We start from the raw sequence: 23,180 nt of genomic DNA on the forward strand, positions 1-23,180 counted from the left end.
ACCTGCCTTCAAGATTATTTGAATAAAAATTGTTTATTAAATGTTTCTTAAATGGTTGTTGCCCATCCTTCAAAGGAAGTCTTTATATGCCTGGGGTAGACAATCCCCTAATTCATCATAAAGTTTGAGACCTTTGTTATTCTCAACCTAGGTTAGCCTGCCTGCTGAAATAGTTTTCTGAGGTGTGCTGCTCTGTATGCTATAGCTTCTTGGAGTCACAGTTAGTGAGAGTTAGGTGGATTAAGTGGACACCCAAAGTGGTGAAGCAGCCTTCACATCAGAGGTACTAGTTTTTCCTGAAGAAAACCTACATCCCTCCTCTAGTCCAAATCCCCACAACTATAGTTCCCACATGTAACAGATCTATATGGGACTTGCCAATTATATTTGACTCATTATAACTCCAAAGATCTATAGTTCTTGGTAACTATTTCTATCTTTATGGAGTTCTCCATGAAAATGAAAGAATCCACTCTGTATGCATGCATCTGGGGATTCCTGTGTATGAAAGAGGTAATACAGAGGGAATTCCTCTTAGTACTTGCATGTTTTGAACCTCTGATAATATCTAGATCTCAGTACAGATAAGTGTTGCACATATAACATCTGAGGATCCTCATCCAAACTCTATTCTCAAAGATGAATTGGTTTGTCATATCTAGACTTTTTGGTTTTTCTCTCTTTTAAGGTTTTAGTGGGGTCAGAGGTGATTCTCTAATGTTAGTGGCTCTCAGCCCATAAGGTAAACTTCCTTCAAAGATTGCAGTTGGGGAATATGTTAGTCAGCAAACCTGAAGTAGCTATTAGAAATACATTTTTATTAACATTGTGCCAAATGGACACTTGGTATAAAATATCTTCCTAAATGTCTATGACCTAGTCTTCCAAAAGTCTGCACAGAATTCAAAGGAAATTGGATTCAAAATTAAAACTTCTGAATATGTAGCACACTACCTCAAATTGCTGACAGTATTTTTTAACACACATTTATGGGGTGTTCAAGAAGTACTTCATGAATATTGGGAATCTATATTAAGTTTTGATCTTGACTCCTGATCCAGACACTGCCAACAATGTATTTGGAGTTACCTTTTAGATTAATGATAGGAAGAAGAGCAATCATGTATTATAGACCTTTAGAGGCTAAGTGGTTCTCTTCCATCCTCATCTCTCTACCTAACAGCAGGGATTCTTTGTATGTACTGTAAATCTACATATTCTGGAAATTCAATCTTATAAGTTCAGTTTGATAGTTTTGTAGACAATCCTAAGGATTGATCAAGTTTCTGCAGCTTATTGGAAGACATTTTTTGAATATTATCCATACTCTTCAAATAATGGGTTTCAAAGAACCTTCACATTTAGTCTAAGGTCTTTTAGTTGAATAATTAAGATATGTTTTCACCTGGTTAAAATATCAGAGATAAAATGAGAGGGAGTAAGTTAAACCCTAACCTTATATGATGTCATCATCATGACTGTGACTGATAACTATCATTGTGGCAAGACTTAGACCAGATGATTTGCTAGGGAGATCTAAGTCACTAAAGACCCTTGAAGCTGCCTTTCCAGGTTGGAAAAGAAAACAGTTACTTTATATCAAAATAAGAGGGAAAACAGTTTCTATTGCGACAAGAATGTAAATCTTTGCAGAAGGAAAATTGTTAGTTACTCAATTTAATTATGAACCACATCACAAGGAAGCATGCTGAGACAACTCAGTACAAGACACTGGGAAAGCCATCCGGCAAATGATGATGTTGAACTTCCCTGAGACACTAAGCAATTATCCAAGTTTGGGAAGTAGAGATTAACCAAACTATCTAAAGGATTTGCTGAAAATAGCAAATATTTAAATTGAGTGATGGCAAGAATGTAAAGGCAAGACTCCATTAGTTATTCCATCAAATTAAAAGTAATGAGTTACTTTTGTTAAATAAGAACAATCTTGGTTGAAACAATCAAAAACTAAATATAAGCAGGTTGTATAGAACTATTTGAATTCTATAAAAAATTGTACTAGAGAGTTGGGCATATCCTTAAGGATTTATATCAAAGAATAATGCTGTTTCAGAATCAGAGAGGGAGAGATTCTAACAATCTTTTTTTTTTTTTTTTTTTTTTTTAAGTGATTAGAGGAAGTAAATCAATTTTAGTATACCTATGAGGAGCATAAGTATGAATGAACTTTGGCAGAGGAGGATGGTATTGAAAAGTATTATTGGTACTACATTAATATTTGAGTAAGATACTCAATCTGAGGGAAGTTCTGAAAAAGTATCTTTTTGTTGCTGTTATTTTCTTTCCTGTGACTTTCTCTCCATAGACAACATTATATAACCTATTGCATTACCTACATGTATTCAGTAACATGAATTTTGCCCCACAAAAAGGCCAGGAAGTAAATAGACATAGATACAAACATAAAATTAGGCAGAAAGCCAACTTCTGCCTGTTAGTAATTTTACTTAAGTAGTGGGCTAAGATTTATTTGAACCACACTTATAACTTTTTTCATATAAAATAAACTCCTTTAAGACAAACAAGGAACTACTTGAACTTTAAAGATCTTTGTATATACTATTCTTTAAAATGAGTCAATTATTGTAATAGTATTACACAAATTATGTAGAAGTTATAAGAATAAAATAGATATTCTGACAAAATGCTCTAGTAAAATTTGATAGATCATTTTTCAGCCATGGTACTAAGAAAGTTTTTATGGAGAATGTAATACCTGACTAAAGCCAAGAAGAGAATGTTTTTAACAAATGGAGTTGTAGAAGAAGTATGTTGTAAGAATGAAGAAAAAACTAATTGAAAGTATAGGGACTGAAGAATAGCTTCTAGTCTACTTTGGCTAAAATAGAGGATATAACAAATGAAGTGGGATTAAATCATAGGTTAAATGTAGATTAAATTCTAATTATGTTCTAATTAATATAAATATTCATAAAAAGGCAAGGAGAAAGACAGGCTTGGTGTAGATCTGTGAATTAGGAAGATTATGTGGTTATCTATGTAAAAGAGCAATTGTAGAGATTCTAAAAGCTGAAAGACCAAAATATTACAATAGTAGAGGTTAAATAAATGAGCACCTGAACTAAGCTGATGATTGTGGTCATAGAAAGTCAGAAATATATATATATTTTTTTTTTTTTTTTTTTTACAAGATGATTTTTTTTTATTATATATATATATATATATATATATATATATTTTATAATATTATCCCTTGTATTCATTTTTCCAATTTACCCCCCCTCCCTCTATTCCCTCCCCCCCGACGACAGGCAATACCATACATTTTACATGTGTTACAATATAGTCTAGGTACAATACATGTGTGCGAATATCACTTTCTTGTTGCACAATAAACATTAGAATCCAAAGGTACATGCAACCTGGGCAGACAGATATTAGTGCTAACAATTTTCATTCCCCTCCCAGTGTTTCTTCTCTGGGTGCAGCTACCTCTGTCCATCATTGATCAACTGGAAGTGAGTTGGATCTTCTTTATGTTGAAGATTTCCACTTCCATCAGAATACATCCTCATACAGCATTGTTGTTGAAGTGTACAGTGATCTTCTGGTTCTGCTCATTTCACTCAGCATCAGTTGATTTAAGTCTCTCCAGGCCTCTCTATATTCCTCCTGCTGGTCATTTCTTACCGAGCAATAATATTCCATAACCTTCATATACCACAATTTACCCAACCATTCTCCAACTGATGGACATCCATTCATCCTCCAGTTTCTAGCTACAACAAAAAGAGCCGCCACAAACATTTTGGCACATATATGTCTCTTTCCGCTCTTTAGTATTTCTTTGGGATATAATCCCAGTAATAGCGCTGCTGGGTCAAAGGGTATGCACAGTTTGATAACTTTTTGGGCATAATTCCAGATTGCTCTCCAGAATGGCTGGATTCTTTCACAACTCCACCAGCAATGTATTAGTGTCCCAGTTTCCCCACAGCCCCTCCAACATTCATCGTTATTTGTTCCTGTCATCTTAGCCAATCTGACAGGTGTGTAGTGGTATCTCAGAGTGGTCTTAATTTGCATTTCTCTGATCAGTAGTGATTTGGAACACTCTTTCATGTGAGTGGATATAGTTTCAATTTCTTCCTCTGAGAATTGTCTGTTCATATCCTTTGACCATTTATCAATTGGAGAATGGTTCGGTTTCTTATAAATTTGGGTCAGTTCTCTATATATTTTGGAAATGAGACCTTTGTCAGAACCTTTGTTTTTAAAAATATTTTCCCAATTTGTTACTTCCCTTCTAATCTTGTTTGCATTAGTATTATTTGTACAGAAACTTTTTAGTTTGATGTAATCAAAATCTTCTATTTTGTGATCAATAATGATCTCTAGTTCTCCTCTGGTCATAAATTCCTTCCTCCTCCACAAGTCTGAGAGGTAGATTATCCTCTGTTCCTCTAATCTATTTATTATCTCCCTCTTTATGCCTAAATCATGGACCCATTTTGATCTTATCTTGGTATATGGTGTTAAGTGTGGATCCATATCTAATTTCTGCCATACTAATTTCCAGTTTTCCCAACAGTTTTTTCCGAATAATGAATTTTTATCCCTAATGTTGGAATCTTTGGGTTTGTCAAAGATTAGATTGCTATAGATGTACCCTTTTTTGTCCTTTGTATCTAATCTGTTCCACTGATCTACCGGTCTATTTCTTAGCCAATACCAAATGGTTTTGGTGACTGCTGCTATATAATATAGCTTTAGATCAGGTACACTTAGACCACCTTCCTCTGAGTTTTTTTTCATTAGTTCCCTTGCAATTCTTGACCTTTTATTCTTCCATATGAATTTTGTTGTTATTTTTTCTAGGTCATTAAAATAGTTTCTTGGGAGTCTGATTGGTATAGCACTAAATAAATAGATTAGTTTGGGGAGTATTGTCATCTTTATTATATTCGCTCGGCCTATCCAAGAGCACTGAATGTCTTTCCAATTATTTAAATCTGATTTTATTTTTGTGGCAAGTGTTTTGTAATTTTTCTCATATAATTCCTGACTTTTCTTTGGTAGATGGATTCCCAAATATTTTATACTCTCAACATTTGTTTGGAATGGAATTTCTCTTTGTATCTCTTGCTGTTGCATTTTGTTAGTGATATATAAAAATGCCGAGGATTTATGTGGATTTATTTTGTATCCTGCCACTTTGCTGAAATTTTGAATTATTTCTAGTAGCTTTTTAGCAGAGTCTTTGGGGTTCTCTAAGTATACCATCATGTCATCTGCAAAAAGTGATAGTTTGATTTCCTCATTTCCTACTCTAATTCCTTGAATCTCTTTCTCGGCTCTTATTGCCGAGGCTAGCGTTTCTAGTACTATATTGAATAGTAATGGTGATAGTGGGCAACCTTGTTTCACTCCTGATCTTACTGGGAAAGGTTGCAGTTTATTTCTATTGCATATTATGCTTACTGACGGTCTTAAATATATACTCCTGATTATTCTAAGGAATAATCCATTTATTCCTATACTCTCCAGAGTTTTTAGTAGGAATGGATGTTGGATTTTGTCAAATGCTTTTTCTGCATCTATTGAGATGATCATATGGTTCTTATTAATTTGATTATTAATATGGTCAATTATATTAATAGTTTTCCTAATATTAAACCAGCCCTGCATTCCTGGAATAAATCCTACTTGATCATAGTGTATTATCTTGGAGATGATTTTCTGAAGTCTTTTTGCTAATATCTTATTTAAGATTTTAGCATCAATATTCATTAAGGAGATTGGTCTATAATTTTCTTTCTCAGTTTTCGATCTACCAGGTTTAGGTATCAGTACCATGTCTGTGTCATAAAAGGAGTTTGGTAGGACTCCTTCATCCCCTATTTTTTCAAATAATTTATATAACATTGGGGCTAATTGTTCTTTAAATGTTTGGTAGAATTCACATGTGAATCCATCTGGCCCTGGGGATTTTTTCCTGGGGAGTTGATTAATAGCTTGTTCTATTTCTTTTTCTGAAATGGGACTATTTAAGCAATTTATCTCCTCCTCTGTTAATCTAGGGAGCCTATATTTTTGGAGAAAGTCATCCATTTCACTTAAGTTATCAAATTTATTGGCATAAAGTTGGGCAAAGTAACTCCTTATTATTTCTCTAATTTCCTCTTCATTGGTGGAAAGATCCCCCTTTTCATTTGTAAGACTATCAATTTGATTTTCCTCTTTCTTTTTTTTGATCAAATTTACCAAAGGTTTATCTATTTTATTGGCTTTTTCATAAAACCAACTCTTGGTTTTATTTATTAATTCAATAGTTTTTTTACTTTCAATTTTATTGATTTCTCCTTTTAATTTTTGTATTTCGAGTTTAATTTTTGGTTGGGGGTTTATAATTTGGTCTTTTTCTAGCCTTTTAAGTTGTAAGCCCAATTCGTTAATCTTCTCTTTCTCAATTTTCTTCAAATAAGCCTCTAAAGATATAAAATTTCCCCTTATTACTGCTTTAGCTGCATCCCAAAGATTTTGATATGATGTCTCATCATTATCATTATCTTGGGTGAAATTGTTAATTGTTTCTATAATTTGCTCTTTCACCCAGTCATTCTTTAAGATGAGATTATTCAGTTTCCAATTACTTTTTGGTCTATTTACCCCTAACTTTTTACTGAATGTAGCTTTTATTGCATTGTGATCTGAGAAGAAGGCATTTATTATTTCTGCCTTCCTACATTTAATTTTGAGATCTTTATGTCCTAATATATGGTCAATTTTTGTATAGGATCCATGAACTGCTGAGAAGAAAGTATATTCCTTCCTATTGCCATTCAGTTTTCTCCAAAGGTCTATCATACCTAGTTTTTCTAATGTTCTATTTACTTTTTTAATTTCTTTCTTGTTTGTTTTGTGGTTTGATTTGTCTAAATCTGAGAGTGCAAGGTTGAGATCTCCCACTATTATAGTTTTACTGTCTATTTCTTCTTGCAGTTCTCTTAACTTTTCCTTTAGAAAGTTAGATGCTATACCACTTGGTGCATATATGTTTAGTATTGATATGGCTTCATTATTTATGCTACCTTTCAGCAGGATATAGTTTCCTTCCTTATCTTTTTTAACGAGATCTACTTCTGCTTTTGCTTGATCTGAGATAAGGATAGCTACCCCTGCTTTTTTGGCTTTACCTGAAGCATAATAAGCTCTGTTCCAACCTTTTACCTTTACTCTGTATGTATCTCCCTGCTTTAAGTGTGTTTCCTGTAGACAACATATTGTGGGGTTCTGCTTTTTGATCCAATCTGCTATCCGTCTCCGTTTGATGGGATCGTTCATCCCATTTACATTTACAGTTAAAATTACTAATTCTGTATTTCCTGCCATCGTATTATCCCCAGATTATACTTTTTTCCCTTGACCCCCCTGATCCCCCTCCCCGATATTTAATTTACAGACCCCCCTTGTGACGCGCAACCCTCCCTCTTTTTTTTTTTTTTTTTTTTTTTAGGATCCCTCCCCCCTCCCTCCAAGTCCCTTCACTTGTTCTCCTTTTCCTTTCCCCTTTTCCTCTCCCCCCTTTTAATGAGGTGAGAGAAAATTCTCTGAAAAACAAATATGTTAATTATTTACTCTTTGAGCCTCTTCTGATGAGAGTAAGATTCACACAATGATTCTCCCCCTCACTAAGTTCCCTCAGATATGGTGTATTTTCTATGTCTCTTCCTGGGATGTAGTTTCCCTCTTTTTATCACTCCTTCCCCTTTTTCTGAACCGACCTCCTTCCCTTTACCACACTCCCCTTTTTTTCTTTTATATCAGTAAAATCAAATTATCCTTGAGTATTTTTTATATACCCACAACAGAGTTACAGTTCTCAAGGGTTCTGTGTACCTTTTTCTGTTTCTCTTCAGTCTTGTGGATGTAGATCAAATTTTTTGTTTAAGTCTGGTTTTTTTCTTAGAAACATATAGAATTCCTCTGTTTCATTGAATGACCATCTTCTTCCATGGAAAAAGATGCTAAACTTAGCTGGGTAGTTCATTCTTGGTTGCAGTCCTTGATCTTTTGCCTTTCGGAATATCAGGTTCCAGGCCCTTCTATCTTTTAATGTGGAGGCAGCCAGATCTTGGGTGACCCTTATTGTGGCACCTTGGTATTTAAATTGTTTTTTTCTAGCTGCTTGCAGGATTTTCTCCTTTGTGTGGTAATTCTGCAGCTTAGCCACAATATTCCGTGGTGTTCTTTTTTTAGGGTCTATTTCAGAAGGAGTTCGATGAATTCTTTCCACATCTACTTTCCCTTCTGTTTCTATTATCTCTGGACAGTTCTCTTTGATAATTTCCTGTAAAATAGAATCTAGGCTCTTTTTTTGGTCATAGTTTTCGGGAAGTCCAATAATCCGCAGATTATCTCTCCTAGATCTATTTTCCAGGTCTATAGATTTTCCCAGTAAGTATTTGACGTTGTTCTCCAGCTTCTCATTTTTTTTGTTTTGTTTGACTGATTCTTGGGTTCTCTGTGAATCATTCATTTCTATTTGTTCCATCCTGACTTTTAAGGAGTTATTTTCTTCTTTCACAGTTTTTAGTTCTTTTTGTAAATGCCCAATTTCGTTTTTAAATGAATTATTTTGCTCTATTGAGTTTTTTTCCATTTCCCTAATTTTTTTTTTTTGAGAATTATTTTCTTTTTCCAATTCAGAAATTCTATTTTCTTGAGACTTTTTTATCTTTTCCAATTCAGAAATCCTACTTTCCTGTGTTTTTTTAACCTTTTCTAATTCACTAATTTTGTTTCCCTGCATCTCCTGTGAATTCTTTATTTTTTCCAACTCCAATTTCAGGACATTATTATTCTCTATCATAACTTCCCTTTCTTTAACCCATTTTTCTTCGATCTCCCTCAATTTCTTAAGAGCTTCTTCTAGGAGAGAGTTATGTGATGGGGGGCAGGAATCGTTCCCCTTTAGGTTGTTATCTGATTCTCTGCTGTCAACTTCCTCGGGGTTGGACACCCGCTCTTTCTCTGTATAGAAGGAATCTATAGTTTTTCTAGCTTTTTTGCTCATACTTAAAAAAAATCTTTTGGGGTCTGTCTCTGGGGTAGGAAATTATTTACTTCTTTACCAGCTTCCTCCCAGACGGGATGGATGCAGCGGCTCCTGAGCCTGAGCTAAGAGAGAGCTCTGGGAGAGAGTTCCCCACCCTCTCCCTGGGAGTGCCTCAGAGGTGATTAGCACTGCTGTGCTTTGAGGGCGTAGAATAGTGAAGACAGCAAGAAGCTCAGCCTATGTGTCCGGGTGGGGAGTGGGTGTCTGCAGCAGGTGACGTGAGAAGCCCCTGTGCTCAAACTGGAAGTGTCTGCCAGAAACCGCGGTCCCTAGTTCAAAGGTTCCGCTTCTCTGGGACTTCCTGGAGCTGAGTTCCACTCCCTCCAGCTAAGCTAGGCAGTGTGTGTTGCCTTGGGCCGTATCCACCCACTTGTCAGTCTCTTAACTATTCTCAGGAGGGAGCTGAGGCCACACCCCCTGGTGCCGATTCTCTGCTGAGTCACCCCCAGGGTGTGTGTGGGGGGGGAATCTAATCTGAGTTTTAAAATATTTTGGCTTTCTCTTCTGAACTGCTAAATAATTAGCAGAGAAGAGCTAACAGCCTGTGCCAGATTCCTTTACCTCAGTGGCTTCTCTGATCCCAGAGCCCCTCCCAGCGCAATGGGCGCAGTGTGCCCCTACCCCACCGTCTATGCTGGTCTTTCTTATTCCTCCCCTGAGAACTGACCTATCCTGTTGAAACTCCAGATTCTCTTCAGCTGGTAAGTCGTGCTTCCAGTCCTTGTGGTATCTATCAGTCCTGAGCTAATTTTGAGACTTAATTTATCTAATTGGTTGTGAGGGAGTGAGGACGTTCAGTGAGTCGTGTGTTTCCTCTCCGCCATCTTGGCTCCGCCCCCCAGAAATATATTTGACAGATAAAGAGGTAGGGAAAAAAACCAGGAAATAGCAATGCTGTGGAAATCAAAGGTGCCAGATAGTATTAAAACAAGTAACAGCATTTTGAATTCTGTGCATCAGCAAGATACAGCCCTGTATAGAAATAAAGGTGTATTCTACTGAAAGGGTATATGACCTATTATGTGCTGTCTGGTCAAGTGATCTCTTGGATGGGTATGTTGGAGGAAGGATCAAGTTTGGATGATTGCAAACTAAGGAAGATGAGATGACTAGTTATTAAGTAATGGCCAGATGAGCAGAGAGAATATTATTTCCTTTAAACCATCTGGAAAGTACTGGCACCACTGTGATTATTCAATGTGTCATCATCTATCTTCTTCCAATAAACTCCAAAACAAGTAGAGAGCATGTGAATATAGTCAAACCATTGGAAAGATAGCAGGAAATGAAAATGAATGACAGCTTGGCTCAAAAAAAAAAAGAAAAAAAAGGCCTTTTTTGAATTTTAAATCATAACATAATTCTAATTTACTTTAACAGATAAGTCCATTCCCAGAACAAACAAACAAAAACCAAGCCTTTAAAGACATTTCATTTCCATTTCTCTCCTGACCTTTATTCCTAAATTCCTAGAGAAAATCATCTATACCTGCTGTATAAATTTGTTTTTATTTCTTCCTCAACCCCTTGCAATTCATCCACTGTCTTTGCCACTTGACTTAAATTACTCTTTTCCAAAGTCAGCAATACTTTTTCTCTCAAAAAATTCCAAATGTCTTTTTTTTTTTCTCTCTTCTTTTCTTTCACTCTTTGAAGCAGTTCACCCAGTTTATGTATGTCTTCAACTTTGATTCAGAGGCTTAATTTCCTTAAATAGGCAGTTTGGGCTGTCCTCCTACTTGTGATGTCTCTTTTTTCTGTCTTCTTTGCTAGAAAATTACCCTAAATTATTATTTCGCCTAAAATGTTGTGCTCCCTAACTTTCTGTCCCATTCTCTCTTTTTCCTATGTTTTCTCAGTAATCTCATATACTTTGTACATGTGAGTTATCACCTCTGTGTAGGCAGTTCCCAAATCTAAATCTAGCTATTCCCTTACACAGCAATAACTCTGCTACTTATTGGTTGTATTGCCTTGGGCAATTATCTCTTATCTGGGCTTCTGTGTCTTTATCTATAAAATATGGAGGCTGGGAAAACTAATCCATTCACATCCATGTTTTCAAGTTGCTTGATGCCTTCTTTGACTACCACTAATATCCCAGATAAAAAAGATCTTTCCTGCTTTCTTCTTCTTCTTCCATTTTGCCTGATATTTTGACTCACATAAGCAACTTAATATTTTCCTTTGCTGACATTTCTCCCAATTAGATTATAAACTTTTTTGAGAATAAGATCATAGTCCTTTTTGTAGCCTCAGCTATTGTCTATACTATGTCTCACACAATGTAATTTTTATTTAATATTTTACTCTGTTACATGTAAAACAGTACTGAGATTAGTTTTTAAAACTTTGAGTTCCAGGTATTTTTCCCTTCTTCCCCATTGCCCCTATCTAGAAGGCACATGTGAAGGTATGCAAAACATTCCCATAATAGTTATGTCGCAAAAGAATAGATCTACCTCAACCCAATAAAATAACCTACAAGAAAAATAAAGATAAAAAAAAAAGGTATGCTTCAATTTATATTTAGATGCAATAATTTCTTTCTGTGGGCATAGAAAGTATTTTTCTTGTTTTATTTTTTATATAAAGCTTTTTATTTTCAAAACACATGCATAGATAATTTTCAAAATTCACCCTCACAGAACCTTGTATTACATTTTTTTCTTCCTCCCTTCCCTTTACCCTCTCCCTTAAATGGTAATTAATCTAATATATGCTAAACAGGTGCAATTCTCCTATATAGATTTACACAATCATTATGATGCACAAGAAAAATCAGATCAAAGAAATAAATAAGAAAGAAAATAAAATGCAAGCAAACAACAACAAAAAGTGTGAAAATACTGCTCCTGCTTATTCCTCTCCTCAATCTTCCAACAATAAATTCTTCATGACTCCAGAATTTCCTTTTGATTTTCTTGTTATCCCTTCACTATTGGTCTGTGTCAAGCATCACTTCATTTCCTGATTCTGTATTTCAACTTTTAAGTCATTTCATGAGTACATTTCATTGTTCCTAATTTATAGTAATATGTTGTATTAGATCAACTCTATCCTTAAAGTTGGTAAAAAAAAAAATGAGGGAATGCTTTTGAAAAAGCAGAGTCAATTTGGCAGAGAAGAGGCAGAAATCCATCTGAATTTTTTCAATGTTTCCTTCTTAACAGTTTTAAAATAGTGTCTCAAATAAAATACTGGAGTAGCAAAGCCAGCAAAAGGTCATAATGATAATTTTCTACCCTAAGATAATTTAGGAAATTGGTAAAAGGTTTGTTACAGTTTGAACACAAGCCCCAGTAACATCAGTTATGGCTCATGGAAGCAAACACAGGCATAAGACCATTAATAGTAGCAGCTTTGGGAGGTCTCATCTGGACTCTAAAATGAAATTAAAGGCCAATAATTAGACTAGAAAATAATCAAAAAAAGAATTTAGTCATAAAAGATACTACAGTGGAAGGGAAGACCAAGAAATAAACTCAAAAGAAAACAAAAAGCATGAAAACAATTATGATTAAAGCCTCAAGGAAAAATGCTGATTTTCATAAACAACATAAATTACTGAAAATTTTAAGAAAGAGATGAATGATAGAGAAAAGGGGGAGTAATAAAAGAGAGTGATGCAAGAATAAAAATAGAAAAGACACAAAATTCACTGAAGAAAAGTGCTTCTTAGAAAGTAGAATAAGCCAAGTGAAAAAAGAGATACAAAGACTCACCAAGGAAAATAATTCCTTAAAAATTAAAACTGGATGAAAGGAAGGTAATAACTCCAAAAGATAATAAGAAATAATAAAACACAACTAAACATGAAAAACAGAAGAAAATTTGAGATGCCTCATTGGGAAAACCACTGACATCAAAAATACATAGAGGAGAGATAATTTAAGAATTATTGCATTACCCAAAAGTCACGATTAAGAAAAAAGCCTAGGCATCTTATTTCAAGAAATTATAAAGGAATACTTCCCTAATATCTTAGCTTCACAAAACAAAATAGAAATGGGAGGAATTTATAGCTCACCTTCTGAAAGAGATCCCAAAATGTAAATTCCCAGGAATATTATAGTCAAATTCCAGGGCTAGCAGGCTAAGGAGAAATTATTGCAAGGCATTAATAAGAAACAATTCAAATATTATGGAGTTACCATCAAGATCACACAAAATTCAGCAATTCCCATATTAAAGGAACAGAGGGCTTAGGATATATTTTAGAAAAAATGGTTTTAGGATTACAAACAAGAATAATTTATCCCACAAAACTGAGTATTATTCTTTCCAGGCAAAAGTAGACATATTTTGAATTAGAGGACTTTCAAACAGTACTATTGAAATGACAAAAGCTGAATAGAAAACATGACTTTCAAATACAAGACTCAAGAGGACTATAAAAAGGAATTTTCCAGTCCACTGGACCACCTTGATCCTCCATCCTACTTATCAAGGAGGCCTCCTCTGTTATTTTCTGGTATGAAAAAAGGACTGCAGAATGACCCACCAGAAAACAATTGCAGCAGAACTATTCTTGGTTATTGAAAGCCTTACTTATTGACAACAGACACAACATACTTTTATTTATTTTATTATTTTTTTTTTTTTGCAAAAATCTTTGCAAGGTATTCAGAAAATTCTTAGAGTGTTGCTTTTTGGAATCACTGATTCATTTTATCTAGGCAAAATTGAAAAGAAGGCATGTACAAAAGAAGATGATCACATTCTTCTGTACAGTTATGGAATGAGTAATAGAGCTATTAATTTGGAGGGAGAGGAAGAACTTTAAAAGGAGCCAAGTTAGCCTGTTACAGTGGGTTAAAGTACTGGCTAAATTGGGTTAACTTTGGAAAGTCAGAGCAAGTTAATCCAGGAAGAGAGAAGCAGACTACTCATCTAAGAGCTACTACCCCTGAGGACCCTTTGAATCTGTTTGCAAGTCCTGATGAAGGCACAGGTCATGTGCCTAAAAAGGCTAGAATATCCTGTCTGAAAACTCTGGATTAGTCCCTTGGGGAAGAAGAGTAGCAAAACAAATAAGTTAGGGGATAAGACAGTTCTACCCAATGAATTGGACTGGTCATCTAGCAGAGTATAAAATATGGCCCCAGCAGGAAATAATAAACATCCTGAGATAAAACTATTTATACAAGCAGATGGGAAAAAAAAAAAGAATTGAACTAGTGTCTGGTTTCCTGTCACTTTGCTCCTGAAAGTTATATGGAAAGCATTGATATTTGACCTTTATTCTTAGGGATGACCCATGATATCAAAGACATCCAAGAGATTAAAATCTCTGTGCAAAGTCCCTGTCTTACTTTCCCCTGCAGAGCCATCTGAGTCCAGAGATAGGCTATAGATCAGGACAATTGGAGATGACCCCAGATACAGTAGGAGTTCTCAGTCTTTTTAAGCTAATTCTTTAACAGGTTTCAACTTGACTGAAGCAAAGCCCAATCAGTTATTAAGGATAGGTGAGAAATGAGGCAGAGAATGGCCTCTTTTACCTAATCAAAATGTTCATATATGTATGTGTGTAAGTATCCATGTATCTCAATCTGGGAGTGTAAGACCCTCAGGGTTTCTGTCCAAAACAGAAAGAACTGCGATTTATATTTATTCTGAACCAATCAGGACCCACACAATGAATGAGCAAGTGGGGGTTTGGCCGGACACCTGCTTTTAGTAAATCAATGAGAGCAACAGTGATCTGCGTTTAAGGCATGGTCCTAGCCAGTAAGCCCCAAGATATCTTCTCAAGTTTCAGAGATCTAAAATTATACTCCTTTGGGTAGAGTACTCAGAAATAAGTGTATGAAACCCTCTGTCAACAGAAGGAAAGGAAGGGAAAGAAGAAAGGGAAGAAAAAAAAAAAGAGAGAGAAGATAACTGTATATCCCAACTGACTAGTTCCAGTTAAACTCCCAATGGGATAGCTCCTACTTGTCACATAGGTTGTTCTTTGTCCTTAATTCTCAAAGAGAACCATGACATCATGAAGGTGATAACATGACATGCAAATGAATTAGATTTAAGTGAGGGAATTCTGTGCAAGGCCACCAATCTCATTTTATCCTCTAGAGTTATCTGGGTCCAATGGAAGGATATGGATCAGAACAATTGGAAATGGCTCTAGATGCAGTGGAACTTTTTGGTCTTTTTAAGCTAAGGTCTTTTAACATGGGCAATGCCCAATGAATAGGGAAGGTGATTTGAGTAACAGAGGAATAGATTGACCAATTGTATCCAAGAGCTATGATGAAATTGATTTGATTTTTCTCAACCCTGGGAGAGGGGAAGAGTGATGTGTACTTACATATGTGAGAAGGCAAGAGAGGAAGAGATGGGAATAAAATATGGAATAAAACGAAGAATGGTAGCTGGGCAGTCACTAATAAGTTAAATGAGAGCCTCAGGATGAAAGTTTCTCCATATTGAAGGAAGAAAGAGATGTCTAGGGAATAGACTTTCCATTTCCTGGTTTGTTGGTTGTTTCCTTTCATTCTCAGAGAATCTGATTTATAAAATTGAGATACTTAAAGTAGGTAATATCTTAGATCCCTTTTAACCCATATCTATGATTCAATTAGTTGTTTTTTGTTTGTTTGTTTTGTTTTTTTTTTACTATACCATATTGGCATTTTTAGAGCAAATGCACCAACTCAGCCACTAATATGGAGCTTTCAGATATCTCATCTTTTACTCTAGCAGAAAGCAGATGCTTGGCATCTCAGTACAATGAGCATCTCAGGTCAGTGTTTACTATTTATTGCAATAAAGGTTTATTAAACTAAGATGTGTGTTCCTTTGTTAATCCCATGATGTGGAAATGGCAAAAAGATATATACATAAGATATACATGGAGATTTTCCTGAGATAAGTTTTCAGGTAGTGACAAAACAAACAAGTTATAGAGCATATTTTATCTGAATAATTCTTTTATATTTTTAAAACTAAAGAGGAACATAGGCCAAAGTAAGAGGAGGAGTGTTAACTGCAGTTAGCATAACTCCCCAATTCTTCTAACTCATTTTAACAGATGGTGACAAATGGGCTACTTCTTTTTATCATCACAGATTAGGATCAAAATTTTCCATCTCATGAAGGTGTCTTTTCTTCATTGTTTCACATAAATCTAGGGATATTATATGATCTTAAAACATGCATGGGAGGTGGCTATTGTGGTTGAAGAAGTCTTTAAGATTTTGATTTATGAATAAGGTTTTTTAAAAATTAATCAAGGCACACATTCTTTGTACATTTTTGTCAAAATATATCTGTGAAATTATATCTATTATCAATTTGGATAAGGATTAGGTCTGTGGTTTAATTGATGAAGAGAACACCCATAGGTAGGATTATGTAAGGTATCATCATCATCATCATCATCAACAACATCATCATCATCATCATCATCATCATCATCGTATCTCTTTTTCTTTTTTTCTATCTCTTCTGTCTCTACTTTTTCTCCAACTCTGTCTCCAACTCTGTCTCTCTCTTTCTCTCTCTCTTTCTGTCTTTCTTCCTGTCTTTGTCTCAGTTTCTGTCTGTGTGTGTTAAGTTGCTTGAAGCACTGAGAAGTTAAATGATTCCAACATCAGTTTTCTAGCATTATAACTCAGAATCTTTCCCTTATAGAATATATCATATGTAAAAAATCTGCCAGTTCTATTCTTAAATTTTCATTGGAAATACATTTGGTTTACATTTAAATTATTATCATAAATAGAAATAAATTATCTAGATATTACCTATCTATACTTATTGTTTGCTTTTCAATCAGCATTTTTAAAAATTCAATGTAACTAGTTATTCAAGCTAGCATTTTCTTCTATACTACAGTATATCTAGACTCTTCTTGCCTTCAAAGCCTATTACAATCTACCTAACCACTGTTATATCCTATTACCAAATCTTTTCTCTTGGTCCTATCAAGCTGATCTCCTAGTTCTCAACTTAGAATGACAATTTATATCTTATGATGCTTCATGGTTTATAAAATATTTTCATCACAACACCTGAGTTAAGTCATGAAAGTAATAGTATCTTCAACTTACAATGAGAAAATACTCTTTGAGTAGCTAGTATATAGTTGTATATATAGTCGTATATAGTATATACTAGCATTGAGTAGGTAGTATATAGTTGAAACTGTCCCACTAGTGGCAGATTTGAGTAGCATTCTCAGATCAGATACTTAACTCTTGTACAATATCGAGCAATTCCTACTCTTATCTCAAATGTAATCAATGCCAATCACATCAATACTTAATTATTCTATTTTTCATGTGTGAATATATTTCTCAATCTTTTTTAAAAAAAATTTTCAGCTAAAAATGAATTCCCATAAGTAGGATTGGAGAATCTCTTACATCTACAAAGAAAGCAGGGTAACATCTCTTTCTTTTGAGAATAGAATGACTATATGCATCTCTGTTCTGTTTCTTCAGAAAACAACTTATTTAGGGATTGAATCTTCCTGTGAGGAATTTTTTTTGGGGGGTAAAATGAATGATCTTCAGACTTTCTATTATGTTTGAGCATCTCTAACACTTGTTAGACCTTATAATGCATGGAAACTGCCAACTACAAGTTAGAGATTTTCTTTATGAAACAAGAAATGAATCCAATTTAAGCATGGAATTGAGAAAAGAACAGAAATTACCTTTGTATTCTATTTTCTTTTCTTTTATTCAGTGTTTTCTCATATTAGTTAACAAGGAGAAACTAAAAGGGAAAAATTAGAAATATTCTGACTTGCTCCCTTGATCATTAGTATATGTCTATATACTTTTGAATTATGTCATAAAGTCATCAAATAATATATATATATATATATATATATGCTTTTTAATATATAGATAGATAGATAGATATAGATATAGATATATACACTTTTTCAGTATATTTTTATTTTGCAACTCCTTTCTGCTATACTCTATGTACAATCTTGGGTGGGTAGAGAGGAGACAAAGTCAAAAACAGAACAGTGTTTCTCTTTGAGGCATTTACATTCTAAAAAGAGAATATAAAATATATTCAAAATAACATACATACATATTTGTGCCTAATCCTGTCACTTTTTTTGGTGGAGCGAGGGGAAAAAAAAGGAAAAATTACATGACAATTTTATTGTATTTTACAGGATTAGCAAATTATACATTGTAATATTCTCTTTAAAATTTAATGTTCTCTGTTGAGGTTTTCAGGCGGGGGGGGGGGGATCCCTGGAAGCAGCCTTCGTTTCAGTTCAGTAATCACCACAAAAGTACAGCCAGGCATTAAAGTCCAAATCCTTTATTGTCTCCTTCAAAGTCTTGTCTCCTTCACTTGGGGCTCTGCTAGTTTTTCTGGAGGCCTTCCAGATCTTGGTTTCAGTGGAGAAGCAAAGAAGGAGAGCCTGCCACAACTTCTCTAATCTTCCCTAGTTCTCCTTCTGATTAAGTTTTTCCTGAGCTTATATGGTCTTTTATCAAAGGTGTGAATCTTGTGGAACTATAGTAAATACTAAGCACCTGTACTTAGTTAAGCACCATGCTAAATAACCATTGTCTCTATTAGCACCTTGTTTCAAGTTCTGGCCCATAATAATACATAATAGATTTAAATTTTTCTTTTCCTTTTTTTTTTTTTTTTTTTTTTTTTTTTTGGCTGAGGCAATTGGGATCAAGTGACTTGTCCAGGGTCACACAGCTAGGAAGTATTAAGAGTCTGAGGCCAGACCAGATGTGAACTCAAGTCCTCCTAACTTTAGGGCTGGTGTTCTATCCACTGTGCCATCTAGCTGCCCCTAGATTTATTTTTTTCATGTGCAATGATCTTATTATTAATATTATCATCACTAGTATTCAACATAGTAATAGAAATATTAGCTTTAGCAATAAGAAAAGAAAAATAAATTAAAGGAATTTGAATTGGCAGTGAGGAAATAAAACTATCCTTCTTTGCCAATAATATGATGATACACTTAAAGAATCCTAAAAAAATCATCCAAAAACCTATGGAAACAATTCAATTTAGATTTAGCAAAGGATATAAAATAAACCCACAGAAATCATCAGCATTTTTATATTTTACTGACAAAGTACATCAGCAAGAGATAAAAAGAGAAATTCCATTTAAAATTACTGTAGACAAAATAAAATACTTGGGGGTCTCCCTGCCAAGAACTATATGAACACATGTATTATATGAACAATTCTCACACAAATAACATCAGATCTATACAACTGAGAAAATATCAATTGCCCATGGGTAGGCTGAACTCATATAATAAAAATGACAATTCTGCCTAAATTGATGTACTTTTTCAGTGCTATGCCAATCAAACTGCTAAAAATTATTTTATAGAACTAGGAAATATAATAAAAAATTCATATGGAAAAAGAAGAAGTCAAGAATTTAAGGGAATTAATGAAAAAGATCAAAATATTGTGGTTTGGCCAAACCAAAAATTATATTATAAAGCAGCAATCATCAAAACCATTTGTTACTGGTTAAGAAATAGAGTTGCATATCAGTGGAATTAGGAACACATGACATAATAATCAAACCTTATAATAATCTACTATTTGATAAATCCCCCCCAAAACAGCATCTGGAATAAAAAGACACTATTTGACAAAATTGTTCAGAAAAATGGAAAATAATATGTCAGAAACTTAGCATAGACCTACATTTCAAACCTTATACCAAAACAAGGTCAATATGGGAACATCATTTGGGCATAAAGGATGATATATAAACCCATTAGGCCTTCAGGGGGTAATTTACCTCTCAGATCTTTGGAGAAGGGAGGTATTTATGACCAAAGAAGAAGTAGAGAACTTTATAAAAGGCAAAATTGACAACTTTGATTGCATTAAATTAAAAAAAGTTTTTATACAAACAAAACCAACAGAAACAAGATTAAAAGAGAAGTATAAGGTTCAGAAAAAAAAAATCTTTACAGCTACTGTTTCTGATAAAGATCTCATTTCTAAAATGCATAAAGAACTCTGTCAAAGTTTAAAGAATACAAGTCTTTCCTCAACTGAAAATAGTCAAAGGATATGAACAGCCAATTTTTAGATGATGAAATTATAATCATTTATAATTATATGAAAAAATGCTCTAAATCACTATTGATTAGACAAATTCAAATTAAAACAACTCTGAGATACCACTCACAATTCTCAGATTGGCTAAAATGACAGCAAAAGATGATGATAAATGTTGGAGGGGATTTTGGAAAATTGCTTCATTAGTGCATTATTGGTGGAATTGTGAAATATTCTGACCATTCTGAAAAACAATTTGGAACTATGCCCAAAGAGCTATAAAATTGTGCATACCCTTCGCTTCAGCAGTGATATTAGTAAATCTTAAGGGAGAGGAAAGGAACCCCATGATGTAGCAGCTCTTTTTGTGGTAGCAAAGAATTGGAAAATTAGTAGATGCCCATCAATTGAGGAATGGCTGAACAAGTTGTCATATAATGAAGATAATGGAATATTACTGTTCTCTAAAAATGTTGAGCAAAATGATTTTAGAAAGGCTGAAAAGATTTACATGAAGTAATGCTGAACAAATTAAGCAGAAGGAATACATTGTGCACAATAACATGTGCAATGTGCATGTGTGATGATCAACTATGAAAGACTTGTTTTTTTTTTAATAGTTCAGTGATATAAAGCAATCCAAATAGACTTTTGAAAGAAAATTCCATCTGCATCTAGAAAAAGAATTAAAGAGACAGAATGCAAATCAACACTTGTTATGTTCACTTTTTTCTGTGTTTTAAAAAAAAAAATTCTTCCATGATTTTTCCCTTTTGTTCTGATTTTTCTCTCCCAATATTATCCAGAATGTAATATGTATTACAAATAGATAGATTTACTAGAAAAGGTTCCTCTATCATTCAATTAGAATTTAAATGTAGATAATGAGACCAAGAAAGAGAATATTCTGCTCTTTTTTTTTTTTTGTCCCAGTCCATTTCTTCTCAAAGGGAACTTAAACATCCTTTGCCCTCCACTTTTTCAAATTTTCTTCAGTTCTAAACTAGATCATCAGTTTTACTCTGAATTCACAGGATATTATCAAGTCCTTTGCCCAAAAAGTTCTTTCTTAACATGCTATAATGTACTTGGTGTTTATCAAGAACCTTTTATATTTATCCAAAGTTTTTGATTAATCGATTGAGGTCTACTCTCAAATCCCATTACTAAGACATCTTCTTATCTCATAAATGCATCAAGGGATAATGGGGCAGGGGTGATTTTGACTTCATCCTTCTGCATGTTTAGAGAGAGCAAACCTCACAATCAGGAATTCATCTTTTCAGATTCTAACTCCCATATATATAGGCTGTGTGACTCTGAGCCAATCATATCTTTCAGGATTCTAAGCATTTTATTTCTGAATGAATGGTAGTATAATTGATGATCTATATATCTTGTAAGGATTTTTTTCATAGAGAGTTCCATGCCAATAAAATAACAGGTTTAATCCAAAATCTTATTTTTAAAAGTTAAATTTTAATGTAAAAATAAATGTCAATCCAAATGTCTCATTTAAGCGATGAGAAATGAAATTGTAGGTGGATAAATTATTTGCTGCCAGTCACACACCGAGTTAATGGTTTAAATTGAACAAGTTGATTCATTAGGACTCTTACTCTAAATACATACTCCAGCACAGTTTGAATTTAGGTGAGTACTTACCTCAAAGCATGATCCCAGTGAAGCAGAGTATTTGAGAATCTCTTTTGTTGGATTTCCTTTTACTCTAGTTGTTAAAGGAAACATTGTAGTGACAAAAGATATTATTATATCTGGATTTTATGATTCTATACTGTTGTTGTATAGATTAAACCAAAGGAAACTAAGAGCATGGGGGTAGAGTAGTACAAGGAAACAGGCGAACTGAATTCAACTGGTTTTAACTAGGTACTGTGGCTGAAAAAAAGATTGGAAGCACTCTAGACCTATACAATTCACAAAATCTTTCAATGTTCAGGAGAAATTGGGGGAAGGAGAATGAGACTCAGAGCAAAGACTGAATTTGCTTGTCCTCTATATCAACTTATTCCTTAAATAAATACCAGGGAGAGATTGCCCTAGGGGAGGCGACAAGGTGGCATTTGAAATTTAGCATAGGTAAGAGAAAGAAGGGTCAGATAAGTCAATATAATTTCTTTGTCCTCATTATTATTTGGATTTCTGCTAAAACCCTGTCTTGGTGTACAACTGAAGCCATAAGCCTAATTGCCAGTATAAAAGCATCAAAGATAATCAACATTATATTTTTTCTGAGAAAAAATATAATGGAGCCTAGATAAATTATACGTTAATGAAAACTTTCAGTGTTGTGATTGACCATGGAAAATGGTGATTCCTCATATGAACACAAAGCTCAGTCACACATGCCCAAAGTTTAGGCACCATGATGCCTCCCAGTTTCTCTCATTTCTCATGTGGGGCTCAGCAATTTTACCAGGCAGATGGACAGCTTGTGGGCAGCTTATCATCACAATTAATAAATGCTGATAAAATTGTGGGAACTTGGCGTTGACATAAAACACACATATGCTCCATGTAATCTAAATACTAATGGAGGTAACACTTCTTTACCTAGTTCTGAATTCTTACTCTTTCTATATTCTTTGCCTGGGCTTCAGTTTTCTTTTTTCATGCAATGTAAGAAGTTGTACTAGATTGTCTTTGAGGTACCTTTTACCTCTACATCTTTGAATCTCTGGTGATAAGAATGTATTTCAATTTAACTTATATAATTTGTTTTTGGAGAAAAAAATGCTTGAAAAACATTAAAATAGTTTAAGAATAAAGCAAAAATGTGGAGAAAATCTTAAGACAAAATTGAATTCAAATAAACAACATTCATGGTTTTCCAAAAATCAGGGCAGTTTTACATTATCAAAGTTTTAAATGGGCACTAAAGTTTTTGGGACAACATTTATACTAATTGACTAATGTACAGACACTGTGATAGAAAATGGGGATATAAAGAGAAAAAAGGAAACTGTCTCTTGCATGGGCTCTCTGTCAAAATATTTGATGGTAGAAGAATGTGACAGAAA

This window comes from Sminthopsis crassicaudata, chromosome 2 (assembly GCF_048593235.1).
Source record: "Sminthopsis crassicaudata isolate SCR6 chromosome 2, ASM4859323v1, whole genome shotgun sequence".
In the NCBI taxonomy this organism is placed as follows: domain Eukaryota; kingdom Metazoa; phylum Chordata; class Mammalia; order Dasyuromorphia; family Dasyuridae; genus Sminthopsis; species Sminthopsis crassicaudata.